At 47.9% G+C, this 12,301-nt stretch overlaps 1 pseudogene; it reads left to right on the forward strand.

Annotated features, from left to right (window-relative positions):
• Nucleotides 1-12,301, forward strand: part of LOC115124405 (sushi, nidogen and EGF-like domain-containing protein 1) — a 169,495-nt pseudogene that overhangs the window by 89,065 nt on the left and 68,129 nt on the right.

The following is a 12,301-nucleotide window of genomic DNA, read 5'->3' on the forward strand; positions in this document are numbered from 1 at the left end:
ACCTAACCACCTCTAACCACCTCTAACCATCTAACCACCTCTAACCATCTAACCATCTAACCACCTCTAACCACCTCTAACCATCTAACCACCTAACCATCTAACCACCTAACCACCTCTAACCATCTAACCACCTCTAACCATCTAACCACCTAACCACCTCTAACCATCTAACCACCTAACCACCTCTAACCATCTAACCACCTAACCACCTCTAACCATCTAACCACCTAACCACCTCTAACCATCTAACCACCTAACCACCTCTAACCATCTAACCACCTAACCACCTAACCATCTAACCATCTAACCACCTAACCACCTCTAACCATCTAACCACCTAACCACCTCTAACCATCTAACCACCTAACCACCTCTAACCACCTAACCACCTAACCACCTCTAACCATCTAACCACCTAACCCTCTAACCATCTAACCATCTAACCACCTCTAACCACCTCTAACCATCCACTAACCACCTAACCACCTAACCACCTAACCACCTAACCATCTAACCACCTAACCACCTCTAACCATCTAACCACCTAACCCTCTCTAACCATCTAACCACCTAACCACCTAACCACCTCTAACCACCTCTAACCACCTAACCACCTCTAACCACCTCTAACCATCTAACCACCTAACCCTCTCTAACCATCTAACCATCTAACCACCTAACCACCTAACCACCTCTAACCACCTAACCACCTCTAACCATCTAACCACCCTAACCACCTAACATCTAACCACCTAAACCACCTCTAACCATCTAACCACCTCTAACCATCTAACCACCTCTAACCATCTAACCACCTAACCACCTCTAACCACCTAATCACCTAACCACCTAACCACCTAACCACCTAACCATCTAACCACCTCTAACCATCTAACCACCTCTAACCATCTAACCACCTCTAACCATCTAACCACCTAATCCTAACCATCTAACCATCTAACCATCTAACCATCTAACCACCTCTAACCATCTAACCACCATCTAACCACCTAATCACCTAACCACCAACCACCTAACCACCTCTAACCATCTAACCACCTCTAACCATCTAACCACCTCTAACCATCTAACCACCTCTAACCATCTAACCACCTCTAACCATCTAACCACCTCTAACCATCTAACCACCTCTAACCATCTAACCATCTAACCACCTCTAACCATCTAACCACCTCTAACCATCTAACCACCTCTAACCACCTCTAACCATCTAACCACCTCTAACCATCTAACCATCTAACCACCTCTAACCATCTAACCACCTCTAACCATCTAACCATCTAACCACCTCTAACCACCTCTAACCATCTAACCACCTCTAACCATCTAACCACCTCTAACCATCTAACCATCTAACCACCTCTAACCATCTAACCACCTCTAACCACCTCTAACCATCTAACCACCTCTAACCACCTCTAACCATCTAACCATCTAACCACCTCTAACCATCTAACCACCTCTAACCATCTAACCATCTAACCACCTCTAACCACCTCTAACCATCTAACCACCTCTAACCATCTAACCACCTCTAACCATCTAACCATCTAACCACCTCTAACCATCTAACCACCTCTAACCATCTAACCATCTAACCACCTCTAACCATCTAACCACCTCTAACCACCTCTAACCATCTAACCACCTCTAACCACCTCTAACCATCTAACCATCTAACCACCTCTAACCACCTCTAACCATCTAACCATCTAACCACCTCTAACCACCTCTAACCATCTAACCACCTCTAACCACCTCTAACCATCTAACCATCTAACCACCTCTAACCACCATCTAACCCTCTAACCACCTCTAACCACCTCTAACCATCTAACCTCTTTTCTGAACTCTCCTTTCTTACTCTACTTCTCCCTTGCTTGATTTTTACGCAATACAACACCATCTATCCCAGTACAACACCATCTATCCCAATACAACACCATATATCCCAATACAACACCATCTATCCCAATACACCACCATCTATCCCAATACAACACCATCTATCCCAATACAACACCATCTATCCTAATACAACACCATCTATCCCAATACAACACTATCTATCCCAATACAACACCATCTATCCCAATACAACACCATCTATCCCAATACAACACCATCTATCCCAATACAACACCATCTATCCCAATACAACACCATCTATCCCAATACAACACCATCTATCCCAATACAACACCAATACAACACCATCTATCCCAATACAACACTATCTATCCCAATACAACACTATCTATCCCAATACAACACCATCTATCCCAATACAACACCATCTATCCCAATACAACACCATCTATCCCAATACAACACCATCTATCCCAATACAACACCATCTATCCCAATACAACACCATCTATCCCAGTACAACACCATCTATCCCAATACAACACCATCTATCCCAATACAACACCATCTATCCCAATACAACACCATCTATCCCAATACAACACCATCTATCCCAATACAACACCATCTATCCCAATACAACAATCTATCCCACAACACCATCTATCCCAATACAACACCATCTATCCCAATACAACACCATCTATCCCAGTACAACACCATCTATCCCAATACAACACCATCTATCCCAATACAACACCATATATCCCAATACAACACCATCTATCCCAATACAACACCATCTATCCCAATACAACACCATCTATCCTAATACAACACCATCTATCCCAATACAACACTATCTATCCCAATACAACACCATCTATCCCAATACAACACTATCTATCCCAATACAACACCATCTATCCCAATACAACACCATCTATCCCAATACAACACCATCTATCCCAATACAACACCATCTATCCCAATACAACACCATATATCCCAATACAACACTATCTATCCCAATACAACACCATCTATCCCAATACAACACCATCTATCCCATACTCCTGTTCTGCATCACATACTTTCTTGTCGAATTATCTGTTAATCTGATAATACACAAACCAAAATGATTTACTTGATCTATTCTATTACTTTGAGCCTTAATTTCAGCTCCTTTACAGCTGTGTCCAACTCCTCTTTCCTCTCTGTCCACTGTCCCCCTCTCCTCTCTTCTCCCCTCTCCCCCAGTTCTCCCTCTCTTCTCCCCTCTCCCTGTCCCCCTCCCATCGCTCCCTGTCCCCCTCCCCTCCCTCTCTGCTGTCTCCTGACCCCCTCCTCTCTCTCTCTGCTCCTCCCTGACCCCCTCCCCTCCCTCTCTGCTCCTCCCTGTCCCCCCTCCCTCCCCTCCCCCCTCTCTGCTGTCTCCCTGACCCCCTCCCCTCCCTCTCTCTGCTCCTCCCTGACCCCCTCCCCTCCCTCTCTCTGCTCCTCCCTGACCCCCTCCCTCCCTCTCTCTGCTCCTTCCTGACCCCCTCCCCTCCCTCTCTGCTCCTCACTGACCCCCTCCCCTCCCTCTCTGCTCCTTCCTGACCCCCTCCCCTCCCTCTCTGCTCCTCACTGACCCCCCTCCCCTCCCTCTCTGCTGTCTCCTGACCCCTCCCCTCCCTCTCTCTGCTCCTCCCTGACCCCCTCCCCTCCCTCTCTCTGCTCCTCCCTGACCCCCTCCCCTCACTCTCTCTGCTCCTCCCTGACCCCCCCCCTCCCTCTCTGCTGTCTCCCTGACCCCCTCCCCTCCCTCTCTCTGGTCCTCCCTGTCCTCCCTCCCCTCCCTCTCTGCTGTCTCCCTGACCCCCTCCCCTCCCTCTCTCTGCTCCTCCCTGACCCTCCTCCCCTCCCTCTCTCTGCTCCTCCTTGACCCCCTCCCTCCCTCTCTCTGCTCCTCCCTGACCCCCTTCCCCTCCTCTCTCTGCTCCTCCCTGACCCCCTCCTCCCTCTCTCTGCTCCTTCCTGACCCCCTCCCCTCCCTCTCTGCTGTCTCCCTGACCCCCTCCCCTCCCTCTCTCTGCTCCTCCCGACCCCCTCCCCTCACTTTCTCTGGTCCTCCCTGACCCCCTCCCCTCCCTCTCTCTGCTGTCTCCCTGACCCCCTCCCCTCCCTCTCTCTGCTCCTCCCTGACCCCCTCCCCTCCCTCTCTCTGCTCCTCCCTGACCCCCTCCTCTCTCTCTCTGCTCCTCCCTGACCCCCTCCCCTCCCTCTCTCTGCTCCTCCCTGACCCCCTCCCCTCCCTCTCTCTGCTCCTCCCTGTCCTCTCTCCCCTCCCTCTCTGCTGTCTCCCTGACCCCCTCCCCTCCCTCTCTCTGCTCCTTCCTGACCCCCTCCCCTCCCTCCCTCCCTGCCTGCTGACTTGCTGCCTCTCCTCATTCCTGTGGAGACATATCTCCTCTAATAACTTTCACAGCCAGCAGCACATATTTTCAGGGTGAGGGGAGAGGCGTGGCGGATATATTAATCAGCTGAGTAAATATCCTGTGTGTGTGTGTGTGTGTTTCTGTGTGTGTGTGTGTGTGTGTGTGTGTGTGTGTGTGTGTGTGTGTGTGTGTGTGTGTGTGTGTGTGTGTGTGTGTGTGTGTGTGTGTGTGTGATTCTGCCTGCAGACATTGACGAGTGTAAAGACAGACCCTGTGTGTGTGTGTGTGTGTGGTGTCGACAGCTTCACCTGCAGTGTGATTGACTCTGGGACTCTGTAAAGACAGAGTTCTGCCTCAACGGAGCGTTTAGGGGATGTGAGTCAACAGAGGTCCAGGTGTCGATGGTGAGTCAACAGAGGTCCTGTGTGTGTGATAGTGGCTACAGGGTCTGGGACTCTGTGTGAGGGGAGGTGAGTTCACAGGGGTCCTGGGAGGGGGAGGGGGTCAGGTGTAGGGGATGGTGAGTCAACAGAGGTCCTGGGAGGGGGGGGGTTTAGGGGATGGTGAGTCAACAGAGGTCCTGGGAGGGGGGTCAGGTGTAGGGGATGGTGAGTCAACAGGGGTCCTGGGAGGAGGTCAGGTGTAGGGGATGGTGAGTCAACAGGGGTCCTGGGAGGGGGTCAGGTGTAGGGGATGGTGAGTCAACAGAGGTCCTGGGAGGAAGGGGGGGTCAGGTGTAGGGGATGGTGAGTCAACAGGGGTCCTGGGGGGGGGGGTCAGGTGTAGGGGATGGTGAGTCAACAGAGGTCCTGGGAGGAGGGGGGGTCAGGTGTAGGGGATGGTGAGTCAACAGGGTCCTGGGAGGGGGGGGGGTGTAGGGGATGGTGAGTCAATAGCGGTCCTGTCAGATGGTGAGTCAACTGGGGTCCTGGGAGGGGGTCAGGTTTAGGGGATGGTGAGTCAACAGAGGTCCTGGGAGGGGGGGGGGTCAGGTGTAGGGGATGGTGAGTCAACAGGGGTCCTGGGAGGGGGGCAGGTCATGGTGTCCTGGGAGGGGGGGGGGTGGGGGATGGTGAGTCAACTGGGGTCCTGGGAGGGGGTTTAGGGGTCAGGTGTAGGGGATGGTGAGTCAACAGGGGTCCTGGGAGGGGGGTCAGGTGGTGAGTCAACTGGGGTCCTGGGAGGGGGGTCATGGGGATGAGAGTCAACAGGGATCCTGGGAGGGGGGGTCCTGGGATGGTGAGTCAACTGGGGTCCTGGGAGGGGGTCAGGTTTAGGGGATGGTGAGTCAACTGGGGTCCTGGGAGGGGGGGTCAGGTTTAGGGGATGGTGAGTCAATAGAGGTCCTGGGAGGGGGTCAGGTTTAGGGGATAGGCATCTCTCTCCCCAGAGGAAACGCTCTCTGCTCTCTACATTACGTCTCATCAGTCTGGCAGATGTTACTTCATCCAGGGAGAGTTTCCATGAAGCCAACCTGTGTGGTCTGATTGATATCTTCTAGCGAGGAGACGGTTCAGCCGCAAACACATTGGGTTTATATCTGGTCTCTCTGGGGGTCACAGAGTGTATGGACCTACAGAAGTTTACTGATCTCAGAGCTGTCTTCAAATGTCCAACTCTCTCTGGGGGTCACAGAGTGTATGGACCTACAGAAGTTTACTGATCTCAGAGCTGTCTTCAAATGTCCAACTCTCTCTGGGGGTCACAGAGTGTATGGACCTCCAGAAGTTTACTGATCTCAGAGCTGTCTTCAAATGTCCAACTCTTCACAGAGTGTATGGACCTCTCAGAGCTGTCTTCAAATGTCCAACTCTCACAGAGTGTATGGACCTACAGAAGTTTACCCTCAGAGCTGTCTTCAAATGTCCAACTCCTCTGGGGGTCACAGAGTGTGGACCTACAGAAGTTTACTGAACTCAGAGCTGTCTTCAAATGTCCAACTCTCTCACAGAGTGTATGGACCTCCTGAACTCAGAGCTGTCTTCAAATGTCCAACTCTTTCTTCCTCCCTTCTCTGCTGTCTCCCTGTCCCCCTCCCCTCCTCCTCCCCTCTGCTGTCTCCCTCCCCCTCCCCCCTCCCCTCCCCCCCTCTCTGCTGTCTCCCTGTCCCCCTCCCCTCCTCCCTCTCTACTGTCTCCCTCCCCCTCCCCTCCCTCTCTACTGTCTCCCTCCCCCTCCCTCCCTACTGTCTCCCTGTCCCCCTCCCCTCCCTCTCTGCTGTCTCCCTGTCCCCCTCCCCTCCCTCTCTACTATCTCACTGTCCCCCTCCCTCCCTCTCTCTACTGTCTCCCTGTCCCCCTCCCCTCCCTCTCTACTGTCTCCCTGTCCCCCCTCCCCTCCATCCCTGCTGCTCGTCCCTGGTCCTGATCTTTCACTAAATTATGGGTTATTGATGAAACAAGAACTGTTGTCCTGTACATATTAGATCCTGTACATATTAGATCCTGTACATGTTAGATCCTGTATTAGATCCTGTACATATTAGATCCTGTACATATTAGATCCTGTACATATTAGATCCTGTACATATTAGATCCTGTACATATTAGATCCTGTACATGTTAGATCCTGTACATATTAGATCCTGTACATGTTAGATCCTGTACATGTTAGATCCTGTACATGTTAGATCCTGTATTAGATCCTGTACATGTTAGATCCTGTACATATTAGATCCTGTACATATTAGATCCTGTATTAGATCCTGTACATATTAGATCCTGTATTAGATCCTGTTAGATCCTGTACATATTAGATCCTGTATTAGATCCTGTACATATTAGATCCTGTATTAGATCCTGTATTAGATCCTGTATTAGATCCTGTATTAGATCCTGTACATATTAGATCCTGTATTAGATCCTGTATTAGATCCTGTATTAGATCCTGTATTAGATCCTGTATTAGATCCTGTACATATTAGATCCTGTATTAGATCCTGTACATATTAGATCCTGTATTAGATCCTGTACATATTAGATCCTGTATTAGATCCTGTATTAGATCCTGTACATATTAGATCCTGTATTAGATCCTGTACATATTAGATCCTGTACATGTTAGATCCTGTATTATATCCTGTACATGTTAGATCCTGTATTAGATCCTGTACATGTTAGATCCTGTATTAGATCCTGTATTAGATCCTGTATTAGATCCTGTATTAGATCCTGTACATATTAGATCCTGTATTAGATCCTGTATTAGATCCTGTACATATTCCCTGTATTAGATCCTGTATTAGATCCTGTATTAGATCCTGTACATGTTAGATCCTGTATTAGATCCTGTATTAGATCCTGTCCTGTATTAGATCCTGTACATATTAGATCCTGTACATATTAGATCCTGTACATATTAGATCCTGTACATATTAGATCCTGTATTAGATCCTGTACATATTAGATCCTGTATTAGATCCTGTACATGTTAGATCCTGTATTAGATCCTGTATTAGATCCTGTATTAGATCCTGTATTAGATCCTGTACATATTAGATCCTGTATTAGATCCTGTATTAGATCCTGTATTAGATCCTGTATTAGATCCTGTACATATTAGACCCTGTATTAGATCCTGTACATATTAGATCTGCAACTCTCCTCCTGCCAGGTCTCTCTGCAACACTCCTCCTAACCACCTCTAGACCACCTATATTAGATCCTGTATTAGATCCTGTACATATTAGATCCTGTATTAGATCCTGTACTGTCTCCTCTTGACTTCCTCTTTACCTCTTGACTCCCTCTTGACTTCCTCTTTTCCTCTTGACTCCCTCTTGACCTCCTCTTGACTCCCTCTTGACCTCCTCTTGACTCCCTCTTGACCTCCTCTTGACCCCCTCTTGACTCCTCTTGACTTCCTCTTGACTCCCTCTTGACTCCCTCTTGACTCCTCTTGACTCCCTCCTCTTTGACTCCCTCTTGACTCCTCTTGAATTTCTTGACTCCCTCTTGACTCTTCCCTCTTGACTCCTCTTGAATTCTTCTCTTCCTCTTGACTCCCTCTTGACCTCCTCTTGACTCCCTCTTGACTCCCTCTTGACCTCCTCTTGACCTCCTCTTGACTCCCTCTTGACCTCCTCTTGACTTCCTCTTGACTCCCTCTTGACTTCCTCTTGACTTCCTCTTGACTCCCTCTTGACTCCCTCTTGACCTCCTCTTGAATTCTTCTCTTCCTCTTGACTCCCTCTTGACTCCCTCTTGACTCCCTCTTGACTCCCTCTTGGACTCCTCTTGAATTCTTCTCTTCCTCTTGACTCCCTCTTGACCTCCTCTTGACTCCCTCTTGACTCCCTCTTGACCTCCTCTTGACCTCCTCTTGACTCCCTCTTGACCTCCTCTTGACTCCCTCTTGATTCCCTCTTGACTCCCACTAGACCTCCTCTTGACTTCCTCTTTTCCTCTTGACTCCCTCTTGACTCCCTCTTGACCTCCTCTTGACTCCCTCTTGACCTCCTCTTGACTCCCTCTTGACTCCCTCTTGACTCCCTCTTGACCTCCTCTTGAATTCTTCTCTTCCTCTTGACTCCCTCTTGACTCCCTCTTGACTCCCTCTTGACCTCCTCTTGAATTCTTCTCTTCCTCTTGACTCCCTCTTGACTCCCTCTTGACTCCCTCTTGACCTCCTCTTGAATTCTTCTCTTCCTCTTGACAACCTCTTGACCTTCTCTTGACTCCCTCTTGACTTCCTCTTGACTCCCTCTTGACTCCCTCTTGACTCCCACTAGACCTCCTCTTGACTTCCTCTTTTCCTCTTGACTCCCTCTGACTCCCTCTTGACTCCCTCTTGACCTCCTCTTGACTCCCTCTTGACTCCCTCTTGACTCCCTCTTGACTTCAGTTTTCTCTTTAATTCGTGCACCTTGGAGCTAGTGTCATTGTTCCCTTCCCTAATCCATTTCAAATCAAATCAAATTGTATTTGTCACATACACATGGTTAGCAGATGTTAATGTGAGTGTAGCGAAATGCTTGTGCTTCTAGTTCCGACAATGCAGTAATAACCAACGAGTAATCTAACCTAACAATTCCAAAACTACTATTTTATACACACAAGTGTAAAGGGATTAAGAATATACACATAAGGATATATGAATGAGTGATGGTACAGAACAACATAGGCAAGATGCAGTAGATGGTATAGAGTACAATAAATACATATTAGATGAGTAATGTAGGGTATGTAAACATTATATAAAGTGGCTAAGTGATACATTGATTACATTCATAATTTCCATTATTAAAGTGGCTAGATCCCCCCCCCCTCCCCCCCACATTGATGAATTGGGCTTGATGTTCTTGTGTTTGTACGGTTACATTCCAGACATGGACGAGTGTGTTTCCCAGCCCTGCCTGAATGGAGGACAGTGTAAAGACCAGGTGAATAGTTACAACTGCACCTGTCCTGTTGCCTTCACCGGGACACACTGTGAAACAGGTGAGGCTACTGATCCATCTCTCTTTCTTTCAACAGGAAGTACTATTCAACTGACTTCCAGACATTAGCACCAGCTAGACAGTCTCTCTCTCTCTCTCTCTCTCTCTCTCTCTCTCTCTCTCCTCTCTCTCTCTCTCTCTCTCTCTCTCTCTCTCTCTCTCTCTCTCTCTCTCTCTCTCTCTCTCAATTTCCCCTCATGTTAAGAACAACGATTCGTGATAGAAAATGTTACCATTGGCGGCCGGCAAGTTCTACTTCCTGCTCTCTGTTTGGCTTCCTGTAATAGATTTAAATGTGTTTTTTTCCTTCTACTGAGAGGGCAAGGCAAGAAACAAAACCTGACGAACCCTCACTCTGGGAGGATGAGATGGGTGAGGCTCTGTCACAAAACGGCAACCTATTCCTTTTATAGGTCACTACTTTTGAACCAGAGCATTGTAGCGCACTAGAAAGGAAATGAGGATGCCATTTGGGAGCACCATGAGGAGCTCTGTGTCAGAGTGACCCGATGGTTTTGTTTTAAAAGTTTTTTTTACAGGCGTCGTCTGTTTTCACAGCCTCGGCAACGGTGTGGTTAGCTAATGGCTGAGAGAGGAGGCCTGGGCTCTAGGCTTCTCCACTAAAGAGCAACAACAACACAAAACAGAGAGAAATAAAGAAAGAAAGAAAGAAAGAAAGAGAAGAAAGAAAGAAAGAAAGAAAGAAAGAAAGAAAGAAAGAAAGAAAGAAAGAAAGAAAAAAGAAAGAAAGAAAGAAAGAAAGAAAGAAAGAAAGAAAAGAAAGAAAGAAAGAAAGAAAGAAAGAAAGAAAGAAAGAAAGAAAGAAAGAAAGAAAGAAAGAAAGAAAGAAAGAAAGAAAGAAAGAAAGAAAGAAAGAAAGAAAGAAAGAAAGAAAGAAAGAAAGAAAGAAAGAAAGAAAGAAAGAAAGAAAGAAAGAAAGAAAGAAAGAAAGAAAGAAAGAGCTCCCTTTGTGTAATATTGATGTGGTGTAGTAGTAGTATGTGAGGCATTTTCTCCTTGCCTGAAAAATTATTAGACTCAACATTTTCCGCTAGAAAGCCCTGAAACCTTCTGAAATGTTCTTTCATAGAGTTGGTGGTGGTCCAGGTGAATTCATCATTGGCTCCTCAAACTGACAATCAAACAGGTAAAAGAGGGAATCTTTTTTTATTCATCTTTTTTTAATGATTATTGCAAACACTTGTTACAAAGTAGTTTTTGCATCACACACCGTCTTGCCCTAGCAGCCCTGGTGTCGGCATTTAACCCACATCGGCTGTTACAAATCTGTGTCCAGGCGCATCCTAAAACGGCCATCTTTGTCCTCTGTCTTGCAGTGTCTTGTAAAGGGGAGAGCTGTGAGAACCGTCCGACCTGTGAATACCTCGGCCCAGGGAACCACAACTGTACCTGCATCCAGGGTTTCTATGGTGACAAATGTGAAGGTAGATACCGAAGCCAGAAGCCTCAGCTACAGATGTTGGATCTTAATTTGACCAGTATTGTCACAGCAAAAATAAACGTTTTAGTCCATAATGTTGCTTGAATGTTGGTTAGGCAATTAGCTGGGCAGGAAGGACAGTAGGACAGGAAGCTACAGACAGGTAGTGGACCAGAGTCTGCTCTAGTTGAAGACAGTAGGACAGGAAGCTACAGACAGGTAGTGGACCAGAGTCTGCTCTAGTTGAAGACAGTAGGACAGGAAGCTACAGACAGGTAGTGGACCAGAGTCTGCTCTAGTTGAAGACAGTAGGACAGGAAGCTACAGACAGGTAGTGGACCAGAGTCTGCTCTAGTTGAAGACAGTAGGACAGGAAGCTACAGACAGGTAGTGGACCAGAGTCTGCTCTAGCTGAAGACAGTAGGACAGGAAGCTACAGACAGGTAGTGGACCAGAGTCTGCTCTAGTTGAAGACAGTAGGACAGGAATCTACAGACATGTAGTGGACCTGAGTCTGCTCTAGCTGAAGACAGTAGGACAGGAAGCTACAGACAGGTAGTGGACCAGAGTCTGCTGTAGTTGAAGACAGTAGGACAGGAAGCTACAGACAGGTAGTGGACCAGAGTCTGCTCTAGCTGAAGAGAGTAGGACAGGAAGCTACAGACAGGTAGTGGACCAGAGTCTGCTCTAGCTGAAGAGAGTAGGACAGGAAGCTACAGACAGGTAGTGGACCAGAGTCTGCTCTAGCTGAAGACAGTAGGACAGGAAGCTACAGACAGGTAGTGGACCAGAGTCTGCTCTAGTTGAAGACAGTCGGACAGGAAGTTACAGACAGGTAGTGGACCTGAGTCTGCTCTAGGTGAAGACAGTAGGACAGGAAGCTACAGACAGGTAGTGGACCAGAGTCTGCTCTAGGTGAAGACAGTAGGACAGGAAGCTACAGACAGGTAGTGGACCAGAGTCTGCTCTAGTTGAAGACAGTAGGACAGGAAGCTACAGACAGGTAGTGGACCAGAGTCTGCTCTAGCTGAAGACAGTAGGACAGGAAGCTACAGACAGGTAGTGGACCAGAGTCTGCTCTAGTTGAAGACAGTAGGACAGGAATCTACA

The sequence above is a fragment of the Oncorhynchus nerka genome, linkage group LG24, assembly GCF_034236695.1.
Source record: "Oncorhynchus nerka isolate Pitt River linkage group LG24, Oner_Uvic_2.0, whole genome shotgun sequence".
NCBI lineage: Eukaryota > Metazoa > Chordata > Actinopteri > Salmoniformes > Salmonidae > Oncorhynchus > Oncorhynchus nerka.